The sequence below is a fragment of the Neopelma chrysocephalum genome, unplaced genomic scaffold, assembly GCF_003984885.1.
Source record: "Neopelma chrysocephalum unplaced genomic scaffold, ASM398488v2 Primary Assembly neopelma1_22, whole genome shotgun sequence".
Taxonomy (NCBI): domain Eukaryota; kingdom Metazoa; phylum Chordata; class Aves; order Passeriformes; family Pipridae; genus Neopelma; species Neopelma chrysocephalum.
Window position 1 is genome coordinate 26,713,480 of NW_020897689.1, and position 25,173 is coordinate 26,738,652.

The window sequence follows — 25,173 nt, forward strand, 5'->3', positions numbered from 1 at the left end:
TATCAACCCTTCTCTTTATTTTTCTTTTTTTCCACCACTTACATATTTAATTCAGGTAAGCAAATTCCTCACGATTGTTTATTACTCAAAGATAAAACTCTATAGTTTCTAGTTGTTAATGATTGTTTCCTTACTTATAGTAGTAATGAAACTTTTGATCCAATATTTGACTCTATTATGATCTCAGCACCTCTTCTTCTGAAGTTTTTGATCTTTTCTCCACCTATGTACTAGGTGTTGGAACTAGATGATCTTTAAGGTCTCTTCCAACCCAAGCCATTCTGTGGTTCCATGATTCTGTAACTTTATTCTCCCTTATTACTACACAGATGTTACGAAATTATTGTTGTCACTACAGCACTCAAACCTAAAAATTGTCCAGGAGATTGCAGTATCCAGCTTATCCCAAAATGTTATGGATATTCCCTGGACTTCCAAATTGCCCTGGATACCAAAAAGGTTAAAAGAGTTATTCCTTTTATTTTGATATTTGCTTTTCCCATAAGTAGAGAAGGATATAGGTATGTATGAAATGTATTTTCATTTCAAATGTCCTATTTTATTTAATAGACAGACAAATCATCTGTCTGTCTCACAGTCAGTTTAGTTTCTTTTCTCTGATTCATGGGCTTTGTAAAACTGACCAGGGAATTATTATTCAAGCTGTAATAAAAACTCTTGTCTAAATTTTTCTTTAAAATAACCCAAGCAAGTCATGATCATTTTTTTCAATTAGTACTTGAAATCTGTTTTCTTCTTTATATTTGATATCAGTACCTTTGCCTCATCCAAGCTTTTGTGCCTTGTCAGTGTACTTTACCTGAGGCAATATTTCTAATTTTTCTCATAACAGTTGTTACCTTCACACCAGGATTATTAGTAAAATACCTTATGCTTTCCCCTGTATTGCATCAAAGATCATCATATCTTTTAACTGGTAATTTGTTCGCTATGTCTTGTGTCCTTTTCCCCTAAGGAACAATATTTTGAAGGGCTCGAGACTGCTGCATAATTAGATCAAGCAAAGCATCCTCTATCCTGTCTCTCAATAAGACAAGAAGGCCTTAAGGTTTAAATTACTTCCATACATTCTCACTGTAGAAGATTAATTATATTTCTTTTGTTTAATCTCATTAAAGTTCAATTTCATCCGCATCCCTAACATATTTCATATAGATTCTCCTTATCTGACTTTTTCAAAGCCTAGTCATCTCCTCCCTGATGATAAACATATCTTGATTTAATAGCATATTTACGTTCTGTCTGCATCTCCCTTGAACAAAATTTGCAACAAAATAGTAACATTATATTCACAGAATCACAGATTATTCTGAGTTGGGAGTGACTAGCAACTGACAATATATTTCTTATGAAAATAAATGGACCACAGCCTGTTCTTTCTGATAAATGTATCTCTCATCAAAATACCTTCTTCAATGCCATGATGTTTTCATTTGCATTCCTTTGTTAAGAGATTTCTTATGCCCCTACCTTGCATCCGTTTGCCCTATGTAAAAAGTTCCCTTTACAGAAGGGCAATAAATTGACAGGAAGCTTCACAGAAACTGGTGTTTCTTCTGAAAAGGATATATATCCTCAAGAAAGTACTTAGTTTCGGTCATTTTGTCCATTCAGATTATTCTAACATGAATGGGGTTTTTTTGTGTAGTTCTAACAGTGTATTTACAATAAAAAAATCACTTCCCTCTACATTTTCCAATACAATTCTGTATTGAAAAAGTTCCATTACATGTCTTCTCCCAACACTCAGGTAAAAAATGTTTATTCCAAGACGTGATGCCTTTGCTTCTTGTTGATATATGGGGAGAATACATATGTACAAATACCTATCTAAAATATTAAATACCATATCCAAAACTGGGTGGATCAACTAAATAGGTGGACTCTACAAAATATCAGAAGAAGAATCAAATTTAATCATATAACTAATCACAAGTTTACTTCTAAGTCATTAAAAAAGGAAAACACCTATATTGAGGTGAACTTCAAGTAAAAGTATAGGCAAAAAATGGCACATGACATTGCTGGAAAGCAACTGTCGTGATACATCTGAACTGACAACATGCATTTTGGCATTTCCTAATTTTTGCAGAGGTGACTGCACAGCTGTAATAATGTTCTTACTGCATCATTCTTAACTTCCTTGGCCCTTCAAAAAGACACATGCCCAAATTCAGGAGCATAGGTACAAAAGCCAAAACTGAGCACAGCCGCAAGAAACTTAACTCTGGGAATGCTGCAGATATCCATTTTACCCAAACCACCAGGAAGTGAGGGGATAGGGTTTATTTTTTGTGTGTATGACAATACATGGTAATTGATATAAATATATATAAGTGATAAGTAAATGTAGTACTGAGAAAAACAAATCTGTAAGTTAAAAATCCAACTTCTACTTGGGAAAAAATCACACCACTGCAAACATTATGTCACCATTTCAATAAAGTTTTAGACTTTTATAGAAGGCCAACCTGAGACAAAGGTAGCTGAATTGTTCTAATTATTTCACATTATCAGAAAATAAACAGCAGTTCCAAGTCCTATTATGCAAAGAAAATTTATCACTTTTTCTAGAGTATATGTACCTTAGAAATATATACTTTTAATATATAAATACATGCATGTATACTGCATATATAACATGCAGAATCATATATAACGTAGAATCATATATACATATATATATATATATAATGTATAACGAGTCACCATGGATACAATTTTATGGCTATGAAAATGTTGCAGCATACTGCTATTTTCTCCTCTTAAGGTAAGTTTAATAAAATACAAAGCAATTGTTACTGTTGGATAATTAGATAACATTCTAATTGTAAGAATCATGTCATAGTTCCAAGAGTTACTCTTAAAATCATATCAAATCATGAGCAGAATGACCAGCCTTTTAAAAAGACATACAAATTAAAAAAAATCTCCCTGTTCCTAGTGCATATACCTTAAGTCTGCCATGTGGTCATAAGGAAACAGGGTATGGAATTGATTTTAATTTGTTTTGATATGATTAGCTTTGGGAAATACCAATAGTTTACTATATGTAGACGTTTCACTCCTATTCCAGTTGTGTTCAAGAAGCTAGAGGTCAGCTTATCTTCAGTATGTCTATCAGGTCAGCTCTTAATGTAAAGAAGAAACCAGACCAAACAAACAGAAAAAAAAGCAAATAAAAATAGCTGTGGAAACTGCGGAAAAGGAAGTTCTTTCCTTACCAGAACTTCTCCAGGTCATTTCAATGTTGCTTCGAAGATGATTGTCTTCTATACTTCATTTTTGGCTCTGATCTATCCCTTTTCTTATACTCCTCTAGGTCAAATCAATCCTTTCCTATTATATTCCCTACACTCTCTCCACAGGTATGGTACAGCTAGCTCTGTGGGGCTCTACTCAACTTTTAAGTTTATATGCTACATTTTTATGCTCATGTCAGACTTGTGAAAATCATTCACCACAACATTCAAAGACACCTGATATTAACACTGTCCTCGGCTGGCATAACTAGGTAAGTACAAAGATGAGTTATTATATATATAATTTTCTAGGCTACCTTCATTTCCATTAAAGCAGTTGAAAATTTGCAGTCATTTGGCTCCCTGCCTTTGCAGGAAGCAAATCCGGAGGAAAAAGAATAAAAGTGATGCAGAGACAGATCAAGGAGAATGATCAGAGAATAAGAAGAAAGGACTCACCTCCTTTAGTCAGTTTTCCATTTTAGTTTGTTTCAACAGTTAAAGAGGGAAGAGATTTTTCACAGACTCCTTAATTCAGATGTCAGTTTCAATATTTGATGCTCAACTGTTCTGAAACACAATCAAAGTGTAGCAGTTAAAACTACTAGCCTGAAACAAGATAAAATTATTAACATGGCAAGGACCTCTGTATTCATTAAAAATCACAGCAATATTGAGAGGTTTTATATCAATGTTCCATGGCAAGATTTTCACATGGTACCACACTCCCCTTCTTGCAAGAAAAAAAGCACACAAAAAAGAGTATTTTGATTGTAAAATGTTGCATTTGTGGTGCCACCTCAAATGTTTTACTCTTTCCGCACAATGCATGAAGACTTTGTCTGTTCTTTTACACAAAGATGCAAAGACTAGTGATTGCTCAGTAAATCTCAGGCAAGCTCACCTCTCCCCCATTCTCACCCTTCTACTACCTTTTCTCACACTACATATGCACCATAGAGTCCTTCTGCCTCTGTCTGGAAAAGCAGAGGAGAACGGTGAGAAAACTTGAACAACTACCCAGCTATATAAACAGAGCTTCCCCACCAGCATTTGATGAGTAGTGGACAAACTTGCAATGGCAAGTCACTGCACATTAAAATATATGAATTTTTTAAATTATATAAACTGAAAATACTTATTTCTAAGCCATTTTCTCTCTCTTGTAAGGAAAATGATATATATGTTTTTCCCTTTTATTTCTCCAGTACTATTTACTCAGACTAACAGAAATAAATGGCTTTCCTCTGTGTTCTATATTTGTGCTATATGAGTCATCGCACTATTTCAAGTTTTGTTTCTCATCACCTAAAGGTCTAGCCTATTTTATTCAGTCTTTTTTTTAATGTGAACAATTGGTAAGTACAAGCCAGAATAAGCATGAATATTTTGTCTTGTAAATGCAATTAACATCACAAATCAAACTTTTATTTTAAAGCATATTAAAGGAGAAAAAAAAGTGTGGCTAAGGGGTGTTTTGATACTAGTCTTGGACTATACTGAAGATTTATCACTACAATAGCTTGTTTGATGTGTTCCTAAGTTATTTTAATCTCTTGATGCTCATTCAAAGAAATACCTTTATTCATCACAGTTAACTATTGGGGATCAGTTGTCATAAAAAACAAGTAAAAATTTTCAGAACAAAAATAACCTGCAAATATTACAAACTCATCCTTACAAAACCAGAAGAGACTAACCCAGTTAGTCTGATGTCCCACTTCCCACTGGCTAGAAAACTTCCTTAAATGAATTCCTTTGGAAGTGGGATGCACACCTTAGTAAAAAGCTTTGGGTTGAAACGTTCCAAGTAACTTCTAAGAGGACAGGAACTGCCTTTATACGCAGAAGAAGGTTATTTCTAGGAATTATTTGACCTCTAAAGCACCTAGGGCTTTACAGCAGTGAAACAGATGAAGGCTGCAGCCTCCCCTTTGTTACTGTCTTTATATTTACTATGAGTCCTGTTTCCAAGATGAACTAAATTTTGACACTGGTTCAGAGTCTCTGGAATTAATGTTAGGATAGAAACACACTCCACCAGTACTCCAATGACAGCACTTTGTGTAGAGTTAGCTTGGAGGGCCTGCCTCTCCCCTGAGGTATATAACTATCTTTAGTGTATTTCTTCTAGTTCTTTCTGTACAGTTGTCTTCCTTGGTTGATTGTGCAGGTTTTTCTGTCAGAAGGGGTAGAAAAATATGTTTAAAATGGAAAAATGGGATGATAAAATAATCGGATCGGCAGTGGGACCAAGAGAGAGTACAGAACCAGAAACTGCTTTTAAATTATCTCAGAAATGCACAGATTTCCTGTTGACAGGATGTCTTTTGAGAAAGGTTTTAATTTGACTACAATATTGACTACATCATAACCATTTCAGATTTTCTGTGAGAGTATAAAATTGAAAGGGTTGTAAGGACTTCTCTGAACTCATTGAAATTCCCATATTTGAAGATTTGCTTGAGAACCTTGCTGAAGCTGGGCTCAGATGGGTTTCACTTAGCTGACAACGTTTGCTTGGATAACAGAAATTTTAACTTGTCAGATGTATTTAGTGATGACAGAGACACTGAAGCCTGGCAATGTAAAGATATCACATGTATCACACTAGTTTTAAGCACACTGTAAGCTACTGCCTAACGTGTAAAAAAGATAAAAGTTGAGAAGAACGTGTAAGTAAATATGATAGGAGTTTTCAGAAATAGTCATGGACTAGTGTGCTCCAAGCTCTGCACTACACATGGTACTATCCATGTCAACAGCCCCAACTAAATCAATATATTATAATAGTTTTAAAATTTGTTTAATTCTTCATCCATTTTGCTTTTATTCCTTCTTATTTATGTACGTCTGTGCATGCTGGCCTTCTTTGCCCACTTCCCCTATATTTTATTTAATCTTGAGATACAACCAGAAAAGGTTCACAAAACAGGAAGATGGTGATGGAATGTAAAGAATGACTTCCGCATGAGGGTCAATGAATAGGGTAAGACTATAAAAATAGAGAAAACTGAATCATGGGAGATTATGAAAACATGATGACTGGCATGGAGAGGGTTAGTGAAGTTATTTTTTTCAAATTTTTTTTCTTCATTATGCCCAGTGCAAGAGCTAGAGGGCATGAAAAGAAGCTGGTTAGGAGTAACATTCATAATAAGAAAGAAAGCTGAACAAATAAACAAAGTGGGGTGACCCTTTCTGCAACATGCAGTTGGGCTGTGGAACTGCTACCTCAAGGAGGTCATGGACATCAAATCACACTTTCAAGAGAAGTCTAGAAAAGTGTGGGAAAATTAAATCCCCTGAATTTAGATAACTATAAAAGTTCAGAAACATCCAGCTCAGAAAGAACCAAAGTTCACGACATCCAGAGGCTATGAGCATTTGTTTGCCAAGTTCTTATATTCTTTCTTTTGATCCCTGACGCATGAAACAGGCCATGGGACAAAAATAATTTTGAAGTTGACATTGCAGCCATTTTTAATTTTTTTAATGCTGTTTTAGCTAGATTTGGTTAAAAAGAAACCTGAAAAAAAGTGTGGAAAAGAACAGGAAAAAAAGAATAACCTGGAACAGGTACCCAGGGAGGCTGTGGCATCTCCATTGTGGGAGATACTGAACACACAGTAGAACAAGGCACTCAGCAACTTGATGACTGCCAGTAATTCCTTTCTATGTAAATTATTCTGCAAATCTGTAATTCTAAGAAATAGAGTATAATCATGTCTGTACCTCTCCTGTGCAGAATACCAATTCACAGTGTGACCATTATCATGAAACTAAATTTGAGTGCCAAAATGAAGGGCAGGTCTCCAAGTGTTTTATTACACAGTAAACCATTTGATTTCTCTTCTACATGAGGCTTCTTTACATTTCTGGTGTTCTTCTGGCATGAACAATTTTTCATTAACAAATATATACTCTAAAGGAAATGGGTCACATTTTTACCTGATATTTTTACTTTCACTTCCCCCCCACACACTTCTCATATTTTTATTAAGTAATTCAGTCAAAGTGCATGACTATCCATTTTTCTGTATGCAATATCAAGATACTGACATACTTTAACAACTCAAACCTGTTCCATTACAAATGTGTCCTTAGAGGGGCTTTATATATACTGTAACCTTTCAATGAGGGTATGTATCTAGGGTGACAAATGGCAGTTAATGCCCCTGATGTTGACAAGAGGCCTCTTTCAGAACATAATTTAGTGCATATTAAGCCACTAGCATCAACAATTTTTTACTTTTTCAGAAATAGGCAGGAACTTCATGTATTTGTAAATTTTAGCAAAATAATAATAATTAAAGAAATTAGGACTGCCTAGTAACTATAGGCAAACAAACTTCTAAAAATTTAATTACAAGCATACTAGCATAGTAATAATGGGAATACCATAAAGCTTAGCAATGAACACAAAACTCAACCTTCTTCCTATATAGCCAAGACTGCAATATCACACACACTTACTGAATCTCATTGGAAAAATTAACAGTCTCCCTCAGACAATTAAAAATCATGCTGAGTACTCAGCCACAGTAAATTACAAATATAATTAAGTAAATAATAAGAAAGCCCAAGTCCCTACTTAAATATGCTGCCAATTCAGCTAATCCAAGCACAGCAAATATTAATGCAATACTTCAATGTCTACAGCTCAGCTCCTGATCTACAGTAATAATAACACATTAAGATTTTGTCCATACTCAGAGCAAATCACTTATTTTCCCCAAGACATCAAGAGCACCATGTTACCATAATAAACTGCTAATATCTTCCATCATCCTGCCAGGGAAGGCGGGCTGAGAAGTTGAGCACTTTTAGCCTGATTGTATTTGGCACCAGTTATAGTGACACAGTCTTTTGACTATACTTCACTCTAAAGTGAAAAGAAGCCAACCTGAAGCTGTTTAACGATAAAGGATTAAAATCAATGCCAATTAAAGGGCTCTGCAAAATGTGATTTTTAATTACGCTACTTTAGGAGGTGACTAGACAATCACTATTGGCATTCCCTTATTTCTGTATCCAAAGCACAAACAGTTTATACCTTGGAAAAAACTTCTGATTTCAGCAGCTAGCACACCAATGAGAAAAAGTTTAAAGTTCTGAATCAGTGATAACTACTATGCAAGAAATGAAATGTGTCTAAAATTATGCTGACAGCGCATCACTTTCCAATAATATGCACTAGTGTTGATATCTGCTGGTATCTATTTACAAGCTCACAGAGAAAAGATTAAATAAAATTTAATTAATTCAAACTTAAATATGTATTTATATCACTCTACAGCAGTGTGTGAATGGCAGACATTTCACCGTCTCACCACAGTTGTATTATTCTCAGCCCAACCTCATAAATATTAATTGCTTTTGAAACTGAGTTATAAGTCTGTACATGAGATAAAGGAAAAATCCCAAGCACAGGCTTTCCCTCAACATCAATCCACAGGAGGAATAAAATATTCTCTATGAAATGTTCCTGCATCAGCACCAGTGGGAAGTTCTGCAGTCTATTCTAGTTGGAGGTAAATGGTTTTAATTTGCTCTTCATTGTAACTGAAAGAATCAGTTATATAAAGCCTTAATATTTCCAAACCTGGTTTTAGTAAGAAGCTTTCACAGCTCCTCACCCAAGATTGCCCCACTGTGAGATTTTCATGCTATGTGCATGAAGAATTTGGCTCTGAAGCAGGCAGAAAACTATAAACAGAGGCAAATTAAAAAAAAAAAAAAAACAAAACCCCCCAATCTTCTGTATCCACCACTCCCCTGAGAAGTCTATGTATATTAAACAGAAATAGTTACAAAACACTAAAATAAAAACTGTGTAAAGGGTTGAAAGAAAAAAATTCTGATTGTAACCAGTGAGAGAGCAAAGAAAGAAAGGCTACAGGCAACACCTATGACCACTCTCACTCTTACAGCTGCTGCATTACTCCTGTCGATAACCTCTCACCCTACCTTGCTTGTGTCTGACTGACACAGGCACTTCCAGTGAGCTGAAACTCTCGCCCCATACTGACTGTGGAGGAAGAGCCAAGCAGCTAACCCAAACAGCCTTGCAGCTGCTGCAAAGAGGTCAACAAAGAATGAGACACGTCTAGACCTAGCAACGTGGCATCTGGCACGTATGCACTATTATCTCAGTTTCACACAGAATCACAGAATCAATTAGGTTGGAAAAGACCACTGAGATCATCGAGTCCAACCTATGACCTAACACCACCACTTCAACCAGACCATGGCACTAAGTGTCCCATCCAGTCTTTTCTTAAAAATGTCCAGGGACAGTGACTCCACACCGCCCTGGGGTGCTCAATCACTCTTTCTGTGTAGAACTTCTTCCTAATGTCCAACCTACACCTCCTCTGGTGCAGCTTAAGACTGTATCCTCTTGTGCTATTGCTACCTGCCTGGGAGAAGAAACTGACCCCCACCTGCCTACAACCTCCTTTCAGGTTAATCATGAGCAATGGAAGAAAACACATAAAAAAGTCTCATGAAATCTGTAGAGCACATTAAAAGGTCAGTCAGCCTGTCCTTTGCTCCTAAGTAAGGAAGGAAATGAGACAGAAAAATTTTAGCCCAGGATTATTATATATAAAATAATTTTAGTGTGAAGTACTGAATAGAGACCCATTAATCCAATCCCTCTTATCTGATACATGCATATATGGAGAAATATTTATTCACACCACATATGTGAGGGAAGTTTCTGCATTACACCTGCATATTCAAGTGAAATGTTACCAAAAAAACCCAACTACAATCTTTTTCTTTCACATACTGTTATACATCCTATGGAATTTATGACTAAAATATCTGTACATCACAGAAGTGCTTGTAACACAACATAGGTTTAAAAACCTCTGTACCTCAAATAACATTTCCACTAGTGTATAATAATCCTTCATAAATTACACTGGTCTCCATTTTTCTCACAGTCATTATATTGCATCGATTCACCCTTCTGTAGGTAGCACAGCAAGAATTACCATGTTTTTAAACTGCTCTAAGTTTTCATCTCTCTCTTCCTCAAAATAATGATAGGTAATAGAAGACAGGAAACAAAAAACATGGTTTACTGTTTTTCATGGTACACAGTGAAAAGTAGACAATTTCAAAGTACATCTTCTGGAACCTGCATATGAATTTTAAACATGTCCAGCTCATGTTTTTACTGCATGAAGTCCTACTCCTGCAATCATCAAAATTCTCTTTGCTTTGAAATGCTGAAAAACTGCTTCCAGCCTAAATAGCAATCATGAGGCATTTGAGCAGTTTTTGATACTGAACAAAAAAATGGCATCCAGCTGTTGCAGGGAGAAATTCTCAATTACACAGTTGGTTGAAAATGTGCTGTGTAGTTAAGAACTCTACTTGTGTAGCACTATTAGGAATCTGAAAACGGGGATACTTTGATAATCTAGTCATAATTTTTCATAAAGGTTACATTTCTAGTAACACAAATGAATCTGTGTAACAGACCATCTGTCAAAATATTTAAGAGCACATTTATTTCTCTTTATCATTTCCTGGTGAAAAAAAGTCCTCTCTCTTCTCCTTCATGTGGTCCATGTCCTTTCACAGTGCTTTGGAGCCAAAACTAAACATCACTGTATATGGTATATATATATACATACAAGTATATGTATATATATCCTCTGCATATATATATAAAGCCTCTGTGTGTGACAGAGACTTTCCCTGAAAATTTTCATGGTTAAAACATCTGGCTAGGTACTGGTTTTCGCATACAGTGCACCGTTTTTCTGTTCCGTCATCATCCATTGGCTATACTTAAACTCAGACCTTCAAACCTGCTGAACAGGGCTCTGAATATTATATTGGATGTGGAAAAAAGAGGCTGTCAACAGAAAATTCATTATCTTTCCATCATGCTACACTGGGTGGTAAAATGAGAAAAGTTTACTCCTGCATGAATTCCCATCAAACTGAACTGTCTTTGTTAGTCAAGTCATGGCAGGGGTTATGTCCTGCACAAATAAGCATTCCTTTTGTTGGCAGAGAAATAGCCTTTTTTTTTTTAAATCAGCATAAACCATGTATTTTTCCATCCTGTCAAGTTGAGAACAAAAGACCCAAGCAAGTTCGAACTACCTTGTCAATAGAGATGATTCAGAAGTCTGTAAATTAGGTTTAAATTATGGCAAATACATGTATGTATATGCAAGTTCCTAGTGCACATACAAGCAAGTCAAAAATTACAGTTTACAAAGTTTATTTTTATTAGCTGTAAATTATTTATTGTTTTTTCTAAAAAAAAAATAAATTAACAGACAATACTGCCAGGTTGACCCTAACAAAGATTTTTCTCTTTATTTCGTGCTACTAAGCAAGGTGTATCCAGACAATTTCATGGAATCATGAATGTGGTACCTTAGTCCCAGGAGTTTGCTGCTGGCCCATCAGTGTTCACACTGGCTGCCTATATTGCTGTTGATTTGAATGGGACCATAGGTTGAAGTAAAAAGCCTTTTAAAAATTCCACACAATGTAATCAGACAAGCCAGACAAGCCCTGGTTTTCAATTACATTTCACTGTGACAAAATTGAAAAAAAAAATCACCTATTCAGGAGAACTTTTATACGTATTTTTTTGATTACAGATTTCACAGAATACCAGTAAGCAAGAGAACTGTACAAGGACAAAGAGAGAACACAACTCCTGTAACTGTGTGTTATTTTTTGCTTAATTCCTTTATTAACTGCTTGATTAGTTAGTTTGTGCAGTACCTAGGAAATGTAAAACAGTAATAAGTGCTAATTAATCATCTATATAACATACAACTACTGTAGTAAATTGTACAAACATAGCAAAAAAAAACCAACTGCATAATGATGAAGAATGAAGCCTACAATGCTGACAAACTTCCTTCATTAGGAAAAACAAAACAGGAAAGCAGTCATAGGCAGCAAACAGTAAGCTGTTTGCAGAAAGCCTGCTTCATGGGGAGCAACAGAAGCAAGAGATGAGGTGAATGAATGACACTAAAAGCACCTCCCAACTGCTTGTATTAAGGAGAACATACGGTGGAAAAGCAGCAGAACTGCAAGGGAAAAATGACAGTTTCATTGAATTGCAAATGAGAGGTAATAATTTCAACATCCACTCTGACAGACTACTTCTATGTGTTATTATAAGTTCTGGTGGATGCTGCTTTAAACCAATTAATAAGAGGAACCACTTGATGCAACAGCATTTAGTGCAGTAAGTTTGGAAGTGGAAAGGTGCTTCTGCTAGTGCTTTCTGGTGACCTAATGAACCTGCTCGAACTGGAACAGCAGTTTCTGCTGTCAGAACAACTTAAAAGCTGAGTGATAAAGAGGAGACAGCATTTATCACTTCTTCCAAGTCCAAAATCATGCATAAATGGATGAAGCAAATGGAACAGAGTACCTAGTGAGGGTAAAAAAGCAGGAAAAATCATCTACTGGTATGAAACACACAGAAAGGACAGAGAGATCTGGTATTACGAGTTCTATGAAAACACCTGCAATGGATGAGAAGAAAGAAAGCCTTCACATCATTTATGCCAAAAGTTAAACACTTGATAGTTAACAAGAAAGAAAGAATAAAAGGAAAGAAAGAAAAAGGAAGGAAGGAAGGACAGAAGGAAGGAAGGAAGGAAGAAAAAAGAAAGAAAGAAAGAAAAACTAAAGTATTCTTCAGGTGAAAACAAAAATACTTCTGTGACTTTCAAAGTTATGCAATGAGTAATAATGATAGTTGAAAAGTACAACTAGATGTTAAAAGGTAAAAGTAATAGGAGAAAAGATAAAAATCAAGTTAACATATGCATCATCATAAATAATAATATTCACAGTATTAAATACTATTATTTCTATGATATAAAAAGTTTTCCATATGATACTAAAAAAAGATTTAGTGCAACTTTATGAGAAGATGCATTTCACTTCCTTAGTTTTTGATTGGTTTATTTTCTTCAGCTTGGCAATATATATAAAACAGTCTGCAGAGATGATTTAGTAGCACAACATATAAGTGGTTTTTTACTTTGCTTTAAATATAGAGAATGCTGAAAATTCTGATGGATGCATATATTAAGAGAGAAAGAAGCCAAAACCATTTTGCAATTCCATTGTTAAATTTGTCTAATAATGCCCAAAATGTCCATCAGAGTTCATCTGCAATTTTCAATTAATTTGCTCTGGCACGTTATTATCTCTTTTTGTATTTCATTCCTGTTATCTTGTCCTACTGAGTCTTCCTTTTCCTAATTTGGGGAATTCTAATTATTTATTATTTATTACATTCTCTTTCAGATCTAGTGCTAAGGCAAGCAAGGATAAACCTTTCTAGGTACTCTGAATTTTATATTGTTTACCATAATTAGGGCCAAGTATCCAGGAATCAGTTTTATTATTCTGGCATTATGAGCACCCTCTTTCTATGGTGAATCTTAAAATGAGATGTAAATCAGAGTTTTAACTTAATGGTCATGGAATGTAGGAAAAATTAGTTAATAAGTTGAAACCCTCAGTGGAAGTGCCAGGTCCTCAGCACCAACTGCTTCAGTGCACTGACCCCATCCTCTTCTGCTGTGGTAGTTTCTGAGCAGACACAGATATTGCTTGTGACACCCAAAGTCCAAACATCTTGCTGACCATCATTTGCATTTTTGGTAGTTGTACTTTTTTGCTCGCAAAAAGTACATACGTCATCTCCACATGATGACAACAATCAAGTAGTTAGTAACCCAAGAGGATGCAATTCTCCAAGTAAATTTGTAATTTTGTCCTCTGTCAAGCCACACTGGAGTAATAGAGGACCATCTGAGACTCAGGTTGCTGAGGGGGAACAGGCATTTTTTTTTAGTGGTCATGGCTGTCATTTTGTTAGATAATGCCTCCAGACACAGAATACATCATAAGCTGTATTATGCTTAGAGTTTTATGCTGAAATGATGAGGCAAGAAGGCATTTTCCTTCATGAAAGCTGAAGTTAAGGCTCCAGAAGCCATTTTTCATCTGGCTTATTGATATGGTCTGGAGCTGGCTCCCTGCCAAGTCTCCAAACCTTACCACAAGAAGTCCCCCCCACCCCAAACCAAGGGAGAAGAGGGAAAAAAAACCCCAAAAGAACCGAAAACAAGAGAGAGACAAAGCAATATATATAAAAATATATTTACACTTATATTACAGTTATGTACAGTTGAAATATATATACAATTTTACAGGGAAATGGGAAAGGGGAAGGGAAGAACAAAAACCAAAATTATAATATATATATATATATATATACTGATCAGTAGCCCAAGGTCTATCAACTAAAAGATTTAGCAAAGAATATCTTACTACTCTCCTTGGGACAACAGAGAGTCACGCTGGGGTGACTGCCGGCAGCCTCCGCCTCCCAAGGTCGACAAGGCCTTACCAGGCCTCACTCTCCAAGCCAACAGACTCAACAGCAGGGAACCCGCACCTCCAAAGCCACCGGAAGGAAAGAGGGCAAAGGCCTTTCCTCCCTTCTTCTTATACCCCAGCTTACGTAAAAATTGTAGGGAATACCGAGTAAATCTGGGCACTTCCTTGGTTACAAACTGGTCACCAAGGAAGGCCTAGGCCAAACTACCACACTTATCTAAGCCCTACTGAAGCAAAAAGAGCCTCAGTAGACTCCATCATATTTGGAGCATAAGGAAGTGCATCTCAACATTAATTGCAAAAGCTTTGGGGCTTTTTTTGTTGTTTGTATTTAACAGTCCAAGTGCACACCTTCGGTTTCTTCACACTTTAAAGCTCCACTTTATTTAGGTTGGCATCTTTTGCAGTTATTTCAAGTTTTGAAAATAGATTGTAATTGTATATGTATATATCTTAGTGAAAGAAAAGGGTTTTTTAATTATTTTTTGCTACCGTCTGACAAAAGTCCAGTCAACAGACCTGTGTTTTGCTAGCTGAACACAAAGACCTACATGTACTAAAACTTGACCATGTGGGGCATGGAAGGACCATTTTATACACAAAGTGACATACAAATTGCTCAACTTTGCACCTTGTGCATTTATGTGCCCCTACACAAAGAAGAAAATTAGTTGGGGCAACTTTATCTACCAAGTTTTCACAGGAATAAATAGTTAATTTTTAGTGTCTCTGAGCTAGCAAATCTCATAGAAGTCCCCCAGAATTCAGAAAATACCCCCAACAGATGAATCTTCATGACACGCTACAAAAATTTTTATTGTTTAAGCCTGTGATGACATACTGGGTGCTATGTGGTGCATGACTCATGGTCCTAATGAAGACTTTGTAACAGAACTGGCAGTATCCTAAGTATATCCATTGTGGTTTTGCCAGATCACTTGGTAAATAATGGCAAATAACAACCTTAGGATGGAAAACCATCCTCAAAACATCATCAAGTTGTTTCTCAGAGGCCTCTTGTCTTCTTCTATTTCTTAAACAGTCAACTAAATACTGTGACAGATAATTCAGTTCTTGATATGAGAAGATTCCTTCCAACAAATTCTCTGAATGAGTACAAAGTATTTTCTATTTTAATTTTCCCAACCCATACAAACTCCCTAACCTTCTAGAAATATTCTTCTACTACCTGGAACTTTATTGCTACTGACTTTTCAAGTTCTCTTTTTGTTAACTATGTTTCTCTGAAGTCCTACTTAAAATGCAGTAATATTTATAAAATAACATATTCGGAGATGGATAATTCAGAGTTTTTTTTAACATAAGCTCTTGAGGAAGTGATTAATAAATGCATTGGGAAAATAAGCAATTAATGACTTTGGCACTGTCTCTATATAATGTTGGCTGAATGTCTGAATGTGTTCACTTTGTTCCTTTGCAGTCTGAGCTGTTGATTGGTAACATTGGCTTCTGTCTGCTACATTACAGAAGACATCAGATCAGAGATGTCTAGGTTACTGAAGACAAAATACCAGAACAATACAGCATATAAGTGCTGCAGCACTTGAATAATTCCCTGTTGTAGCAGCCACTTGTAATATAAACATCAAATGCACAGATGTGATTGATTTTGATGAATAAATTTTCTTCTTCAGACTTCCTCAACAAACCATGACTGTCTAGGTGTTTAGCAGCTTTTGTGCAGAATCCATCACTAAATGGTAGCTTTCACTTAAATAAGCTGGCACTCAAAACTTCTAATTATGGCACATCATAGGCATGGCTTGAATGGGCAGACTGTCCAACCATAAGTCCTAGCCTGCGATTTTTAAAGAAACTTTCAGATGGGAGAAACCTTCATTTAAACTGACATAGATTTCACTGAAGTTCCTCTTATCAAAAAGTTAAAAACGAAGTGATGAGTCAAGTGTAAAGAAGAAACAAAAGTTTGACGTAAAAATTCAAATCACTACACTGAATGCTGAATTAATTTTATTAATAGTTTTTCAATTAGACTTCTGGTCCAAAGCAATAGAAGTACTTCACTCAGTATTTAAAAATGTGTCATCATTATAAATGGATAAGTTTTCCCAAAAAGAAGACACAATACCTGTTCTTTTAAAATAATTTTAACAGGAAAGCAAAACAACTTTAAGGGAAAAAAAGCCTTTATTTTTCATGCAACTACAGTGAGTACCGGTTTTCTGTTCAAGAAAACAGTATGATTTGTTGGGGTTTTAAATAGTTTCCTAGCGTTTTTTTGAGTAGCCTGTAGAAATAAATTTGTGAGCCTCATTTTTCATTTGCAACCAGAATGAGTCACAGCTAAAGATTTTTAATGATTTTTAAACCTTTACAGATTTTTAAAGATTTTTAATGCACTCTTTGTACAAAACATCATATTGTGACATCACTGCATACAATTTGCATTCATTGTAAATTGCTTTTATAAAGAAATTGCTACTGCAATTACATAAAACTTACTAAAATAGAATTTCAACAGGTGTCTTCACCATGATTTGCTTTGATTTTTTTTCCATTATTAGGCTAGTAGAAATTAGCTTTGTTTGTGGCTGAACATTTGTGGCTTTCTGTAAAAATAGGTTTTTCAGTTGAAGTTCTGGAGTACAAGATGAACAATCCAGTCAAACCTCTAAACCAAGTCTGACTGTAACATGTATCTGCTGTTCTGCTGATTATGATGCCTGTTAAAACCTTCAAACCAATTGCATCAGGACATGAAACATAAATACCAATATGCTGCTTATTGAACTCAAACAAGTCTTCCCACACATTACTCAGAGTCACTATTGTGCAGTACCTTTACTGAGTCCCAGCATCAATAAGCATGGTATGTTAAGGTTGGCCAAGCCAACAAAAAATTATACACTAACCCATCCGATTTACCAAGTCTGACTGCAACAATAACCAAACTTTCCTTACAACTCCATTATCCTCAGCTGTGCTCCGAGAACACAATTTCTTTTTGTCTTGGAAGAATTTTCTTCTCAAGAATAATTATCAGTAAGAATGTTCTGTAGCAATGTCCTCACTAGATCTGACCAGCAGCCAATATACCTTAGTATCACATCTGCAACAGACAGCAAAGCCAGGAAAGTCAAAGAAGATCCAAGTCATGGAACTGTTGCCATGTGCCTTGCAGTAGCACAGCTGATTTTCTACTTCAGTTCCCAAAGGTCCTGCTAAGGTAATGCATGAGATTGAATTACTGACCTATAGCCAATCTACCCTATCTATGTGAGTTATTATCTTTTCTACCTCTTCTTTGCTCACTATCAAAATTAAAATCTCTTTTTCTACAGTTACATTTTCCCCCAGTTCTTTCTTACATTTTGAGGACAAAAAAAATACAGTTGAAAAGTGTCAACTTGTGATGGGCAAGAAACTATTGAAGAACACTCAGTATCTTGAGATCCTAAACGTTAGAATACAGAAATGTGGATGAATAAAGGATTTTGCATGTAAAATACTGAACTGCTATCATATCAGTTTTGAAATCAATTCATTGATGTGTCATTCCATACAAGGAGATGATCTGGCATGCCACAATTCACAATTTCATTGGAAGTACTGAATTGGAAGCTATTAAGACTGTAATCAAAAGCTGAGGGAATTATATACAATAACAAGGAGGATGGTGTTCCTAGGGCAGTTGTTAATGTCATAAGTTGCTCAGCAGTATGGCAACCAAGTGTACCCTCTTTGCAACAAACTAGACAGAGATGTCCTATGCACTTCTGGGATCTGTTTCTCTCTGACATAAAGAGAAAATATCAGAAGAATTTCTGTTGTGCACTTGTCAACCTTTGTCTTGGAATTCTGCTGTGTTTAATTATTGTATACAAACATACTGAGAAAATTATAACAGGTATCAGACAAAGTAATCATGTTACAAGATACAAAAGAAATTATAAATATCCCAATTCAAATATCAGTATGCTTTTTCTTAAAAAAAAAAAAAGCAAACATCTATCACGTAAAATAGTATTTGCTTAAGTTTTCATGAGGCATCAAAAAATTAGCAGTTTGCCTTTTTTTTAACAACACAGTTTAACCCTGTTTCTCTGAAATTCAATTTCTTATGCAGGGCTCTCACATCCTTTATATTCTACAGAGTATCTACACAACCTGTACTTCTCCAAATCACAGCTATTTCAATCCTACAAAGGAGTCCTTTTCACTTCAGTTTAACTGTCCTTTTAGTATTTTAAGATAGCTGTATGCATATACATAAATTCACAATGCCTCTAAACATAAAATCTGGGTATAACCACTTCGCAGTTCTGCCTGCGCAAGGCTGTACAGGTAGTGGTATGTGACAGTCTACCTGCAATAGAACAGTACTGGTCTCAGGTTAGCTAGCTCTTCAGATCCAAGGGAAGTTTGCATCCCATCACCAGCAGAGGGTTCCGCAGTAAAGGATGATTAATGATTTTCCGACTTTTTCCTTTCCCAGGTTTTTCACATTTTCACAATTTGGAAATAAATTGCATAGCTTAATCTGCCAACGACTCACTTGCTATGAGTACCAGACAAACACAAGGAGGTCAGAAATTCTAATAGTGCTGATTACAACACAATTACTGACTCATTTTGCCTTCCTTTAACTATCCAGAGAGCTGTACAGAACTGGTTGGCGTGTCTACGTGTTCATAAGATACACATTTATTTTTGTCACATGAGGCAGATATGTGCTGTGTTTGGTGGTGTGGGACTGGATCGCAGTTTTTAAGGATTCTTTTAATGTTTTCTTTTAACAATTCTCCATAGTGGGACTGGTTTGGGGTTTTTTTAATAAATGTATGATGCCTAGAACCGTAAGCCTTAGATTGTTGATCGGACTTCCCACATACTGCAGTGACCTCCGTATTAAATGGCAGCACCATAATAGTATTAGGAGCCTTTTTTGATGGCAATGCATTAATGAAACAAAGCTCCAATTCACAGTATAAGCACATGAGAAAAAAAAAGCCAGCTAAAGCAGGGGAGAATGCCACTGAAGCAGGAAATGCTTTAAACCAGATGCAGCTGAGCTCCCTCAATAGAGCTGACTTTGACTGCAAGATGAAGGGATGGATGAGATAGAATTCAGTAAGTACTGAATCAGATTGGTAGGGATATTTGTCAGATATTTGGGTTTAATTTGCTTGTGCACAACCTAGGGATTGTCCTTTGTGGGTTAGATAGGTTTTCATATAGATAATTGTATATGTGTATTTCTGATTAAAATGAATTTCAATTCAAAAGTATCAAGAAAAAATGTATTATTAGATCAAATTAATACTTCAGAGTCTATTTTGCAAAATATTTTTTCAGTATACACAGAACAGTACTTAAGCAGTTCTAAGAAGGAGTATCCCCCTTTGAATTTTAGAGCTATATGTAGTGTAATAAAATGGCCAACCTGAACAGATCACGGACTCTGTCACAGAGAAGATGGTATGGAACTTTTTAATGTTAACTTTATTTGCAGAATAGACACTGGTTTTAAGGATAGGGGTAAAAATAATTTACCAAGTCTTAGTCATCTGGCACATAGCCTAGATTTCAAACTTTCAAAAATTAGAGCACAATCAAACATACTATTCCAGCAGTAGCATCACGACACACAAGATTTTCCACCTGCAGCTTCCCCTCAGCTGCTCACAAGCCCCTTCCTGTTAGACTTGACAACTCAACTGCACCTGTAGCCACTCCCTAATCCTACCCCACCAAATGCAGTTTAGCTGGAACTCTTTTTATTATTTCTTCATTATTTAAAACAGGCCTTTTCTTAGAGAACAAGGCTGGGGAGCAGCCAAACTTCATAAGCATATTGGAGTTGATTTTACTAAGCATCATCCAAACTACACGCTCCTCTGAATGACAAAGAAAAGCTGCTACATCAGAAAAAGGATTAACTACTTGCAAGATAAAACAAGAAGCAATTACAGATAACATGATCTCTCATTTAAGGTCTTCTTTTAGACACAGAATCTCTGAAATAAAAACAGATTAATTCATTGTCCCTTACTGTCTTTTTAAAAGCTCTTTTGAAATACTACACTATTTTATTTCATTGTATTGAACAGGTGTTACATTTTACAAAGGCTGAACAAATTTACAGTCTACCAAAGTAAAAATGAGCAATTTATCATTTATGAAGCGGATAATTCACAGTCCCTTAACAATTTTTTAACACTTTGATTCTCCTGCACTTTGGATTGAAACTTATGTGCTTAATTCAATTCAAATTATCTTTCCACGGCCAAGTAAATGATAGCTCTTTTATGCCTGTTTTTCCTGTAATCAAAGCCAGTGTCCCAGTTAAAGCAAATTACATATATATTAATGTTTTGAAAGTTATTTGTAATATAATTATATTAAAGATGCAATTATGAATCTTAAAATTTCAAATTCATGCTGCATGTTGAAATAGTTTATCTGCAACAGTCATGAAAGGGTAAAGATATAAATATATCATGATTTCATAAATAAGCTTTTGGAGATATTTAATGATAATCATATTCCCTGCACGTTATATAATCAGTAAAGTTGTTTTTTTTTTCTGACTATTTTGAGATGTTTATTTTCTTTTGAATTACATATCCAGTCAGGAGATGGCTGCTAATTTTTAGTAAATTTTCCCCTAGATAAACACAGTTGGTTTAACATCTTTTAAAAACTACTGCTGTTTTTGCAGGTTATAGTCCACATCTGAATGTGTATGAAAAGCAAAGGAATTTCATAAGAATCCCCCCAAAAGCTGCCAGAAATTCAGTTTTTCCTATGTAGAGTTGGATACAATAAAAAGGTGACACAACCAGCAGTGAAAATGCAGCTGTTCTTGAACTCCTTTTTCAATGAACCGACGAAACAATGCTTATTGACACTCGGCACTTCAGGGAAATACTAATAGTTTCCTAAAATGTAAATGGAAGGAGGTCTTACCTTGATACTATCTGAGTTTGAAGTTGTAAGTATTCTGACATGATTGTGACTTCCTCAGTGTGAGAAAGAAAGCCAACATTCCCACATTTCAACATGGATGCTGAGAGTATAGAGCTAGAAAGATCTCTGCAATAGATTATCAGATCTGACACGTTTAATCAGTTTTGACACACAGCCTCCTCCTTTTGCCAGTCTTAAAAAGATTGTCCTTGAAAGGGTAAACAAACTCTGGACTTCTGGAGGAACAAAGATGACTGTAAATCCAGGTGAGGGAGCATATCTTCCCACAGGCCATCTTTTCTTTTTTTTGTGTGTGTGGAGAAAATGGAGAAAAATTGCCTGTTGCAAGATTGTGTGCTCGGATCTGTCCTATTTTAAAGCTTTATAAATGCAGCAATTCAAAGGACTGTTGCTTATAGCAACAAATAAAAGATAGGACAGATGGAGAGGGGAAAAGCATTACTGCAAACCCATCATTGTGCTTAGCAAATTTACACCCTGAGAGTATGTTAGGGTTTGATAAAGGAAGAAAATGACAAACATTAATGGTGCAGTAATGAAGTCAGTGCAGTTGCTGGTCAGTGTTCACGTATCCTAAGTCACCCTTAAGAGGCCTTCTATAATTTAAACACAGGTACTTATCTCTCAAAAGTGTGTCTCAAGCTCATGGACTGATAAGGCTTTTTTTTTTTTTTTAATGGACAGCAAATAAATTCACTATCAACTAATTACTGCACTATGTTTCATTTTACTTAGAGATAAATATTTCCAGGCATAGAGTAGTAAATATTACCAAGGAAAATAAAAATGTTCTCACTAAAGATCAGCCCTTTAGTAAAACCAGTGCAAGCTGAACAGCTATGATTGTGCCAGCATATGATTTTCATATGATAGAAAATAATACATTATATAATAACTGCATAATCTTTACCTAAGAAAACATGAATTTTCAGTGATGGCACAAACATGTTTTCAGTTGATCTAAAGTGGTAGACAAGATTTGACTAACTACAGAAACAACCTGACCAAAGTGTACTCATAATTTGTTTGAGATCAACAACAACATCAAAGGATCAGAGTTCTCCATCTACAGTTCTCCACCTACTGGCAAGTGAACTGAAATTACTCTCCTTTCATCACCAGTAATTTCTGCTGCTAAGACAAGGAAAATTATTTTTGGCAAATTCTTATAAAGAATTGATTTTTTATTACCACTGTTATCCCTACTGTTGGTACATCTTTTCTCTCTTCAGTTTATTCTTCCACAGCGAAGTCCAATATAGATAGTTGTTATTGATTCCCTCTCCCAACAAACCCACTGGTTATGCAAACTGGATGCATATTTTAATGAGCTCTTAGGCTGCTTCTGTATTGCCTATTAGCATCAGTCTTGCCTGTCAAATCACCACATGACAGCTGAGTTTGCTTAAACAATACATAAGAACTCAGTCATCACAGGAGATGGGGAACATGTAGGAATATAACATAGTCTCCAATCTCCTAGCAGCACCGGCTTAGGCACACCAGTTAAAATAAATTTTGCACACAAACTCACATAGATACAAACCTGTTTTGTAAGTAGCTTCATTTTTTAACATAATTACAGAGTAGAAGCCATTGTTGACAAGATGTGTCATCCCGGAAAGCCAGTGACAACATGTATCTTGCAAAGTGGCATGGACTATTACGCTAAAATTTGTGAAAGGCAAATTTTTGCATGTTTTCAGGAAGGCAGATGACTACTCTGGAAGCATTACAAACATGAAAAGCAACTGCTTTCACTCTGAAATACTCTGAGCGATGTAGGAACAAGGAAATATAAAGCAAGGGTCATGACCTTGGTACCGCACCTGGAATCTGGTGCATGTGACATCAACTTTTATAGGTTCCCTGAGAATTTTACAGGCCTGTAGGAACAGAAGTGTTGGATGTAAAGATAAAATACAAAGTACTGGGTAACGGCCAACACAGCGTTTGCAAAAAGAAGTCATGCTTCATTATGCAGCATGTGTTCTTTGAAGGCATTTATGACCACACAGATAAAAATGATCCATTCATCTACTCTGCTGAATTTCCACTTGGATTTTCAAAATCAGTCTGACAATGTTCCTCACAAAGGAAAAAATAGGGCCACTGAATTTTGGTGCATGAGGTCTTGACAGGCTTTCTTTGAGTCAGTCTGCAGGGAAAGGCAGGCATGTGGTTCAGGTCAAGAACACAACCTTGGTATCTGTTTAGTCTTCCAGTATCCAGGCAGACTGGTTTGAAGAAGTTCCTCCTTCCAATTTAGTGCATCCCCTCATCTTCAGTGCTACTATTTTGAATGACTGATAGGAATACTGTTTAGTAACACCTTCATAGCACATGACTGTGTCGCCATAACCATCAGATTTGTAGGGAACTAGGCATGATGCTGTAGCTGAGTTCTTCTTTCCAAGATGGATTGGGAAAGCCTTTTAGACACTGGTGCATATGTATCTTTTTCTCACAGTTTTCACTTGGCATAGACCCCCCCAAAGAAATAAAAGAAAATAAAAAAAAACAAGCTTTCATTTGGAACAGTGACATGCTTTCTGCAGGAAGAAGAAACACAGCTTCAATCTACTTCTAAGTCCTTTTCACTGGTGTAAAACAGCATTTTGTTGGCTGATTGAATTTGTGGTTGGAAAAGAGAATTCCATGTGAGTTTTCTGCAGAGGATCTTTACCATTTGTTTGCCTCAGCAAGATTCTATCTTATTGTGCAGCTCAGCAACTCCAAAATAATTGTTTTCTATCCATTCATTTCAAATTTTGGATGGAAGTCTTATTATGACAGGATGTGGATTTTTCAGTATGAATAGAGTATTTTGTTAATGTTTATATCCAATAATTTAGGAGCCAGCTGCTCCATAAATAGTATCAAATCATCTTCACCATTTGAAAGACCAAATAATCTAATATTAATCTTGTGGATTCATCTCAGAATTTTGTTCACCTTTGAATGGTTACTAGCAGTCTGAGATAAAAAGTACATTTTATAATCCTTCTCTTTTTATAGTGTTTCAAGCTTTAAAAGTTTTGGTGTACACCACATCTATCTAGGTTTCCACATTTGATAAATGTACTCTTGCAAAATCCATTTACCATCAAAGCTGTTACAGTACCTGTGCACATTAAAAAGTTCTGTTAAACTATTTAATCAACAAATTACTGAAACAGGTCTTTTTAGGCTCAAATCACTGGAGAAATGGCTAAATGACCATAGAAAAATAATTTTTTATATTTATTTTCCCCTCTCTTTATAAGATGATGTCATTCCGTATGCTCAGGCCAGATTTTGGTTCTCTCATTACCCTTCAATCTGTTACAGGATAGAGCCTAAGTAAAACATCTGAACAAATGACTAAACTTCCTATAATTCTCAAAAGTGACAACTATCACAGTGAAGTCACATCATAAAAGAGGCTCAAGAAGAGCCCTGCACTTGCTATGAGATAAAATTTGCCTGTCACGGAAGACAAAAGAATATTAATAGCTTTTTGCTGCGTGCTTAATGAAAT

General features: G+C 35.7%; 1 protein-coding gene across 4 annotated transcripts in view; it reads right to left on the bottom strand.

Moving 5' to 3' along the window:
- The window catches only part of DLGAP1 (DLG associated protein 1), a 414,682-nt gene that overhangs the window by 261,790 nt on the left and 127,719 nt on the right, over positions 1 to 25,173 (bottom strand). For all 4 annotated transcript variants that reach the window (XM_027675997.1, XM_027675989.1, XM_027676007.1 and 1 more), the window contains one exon: positions 3,723 to 3,833. The gene's annotated coding sequence lies outside the window, so the exon portion shown is untranslated. The remainder of the gene's footprint in view (positions 1 to 3,722; positions 3,834 to 25,173) is intronic.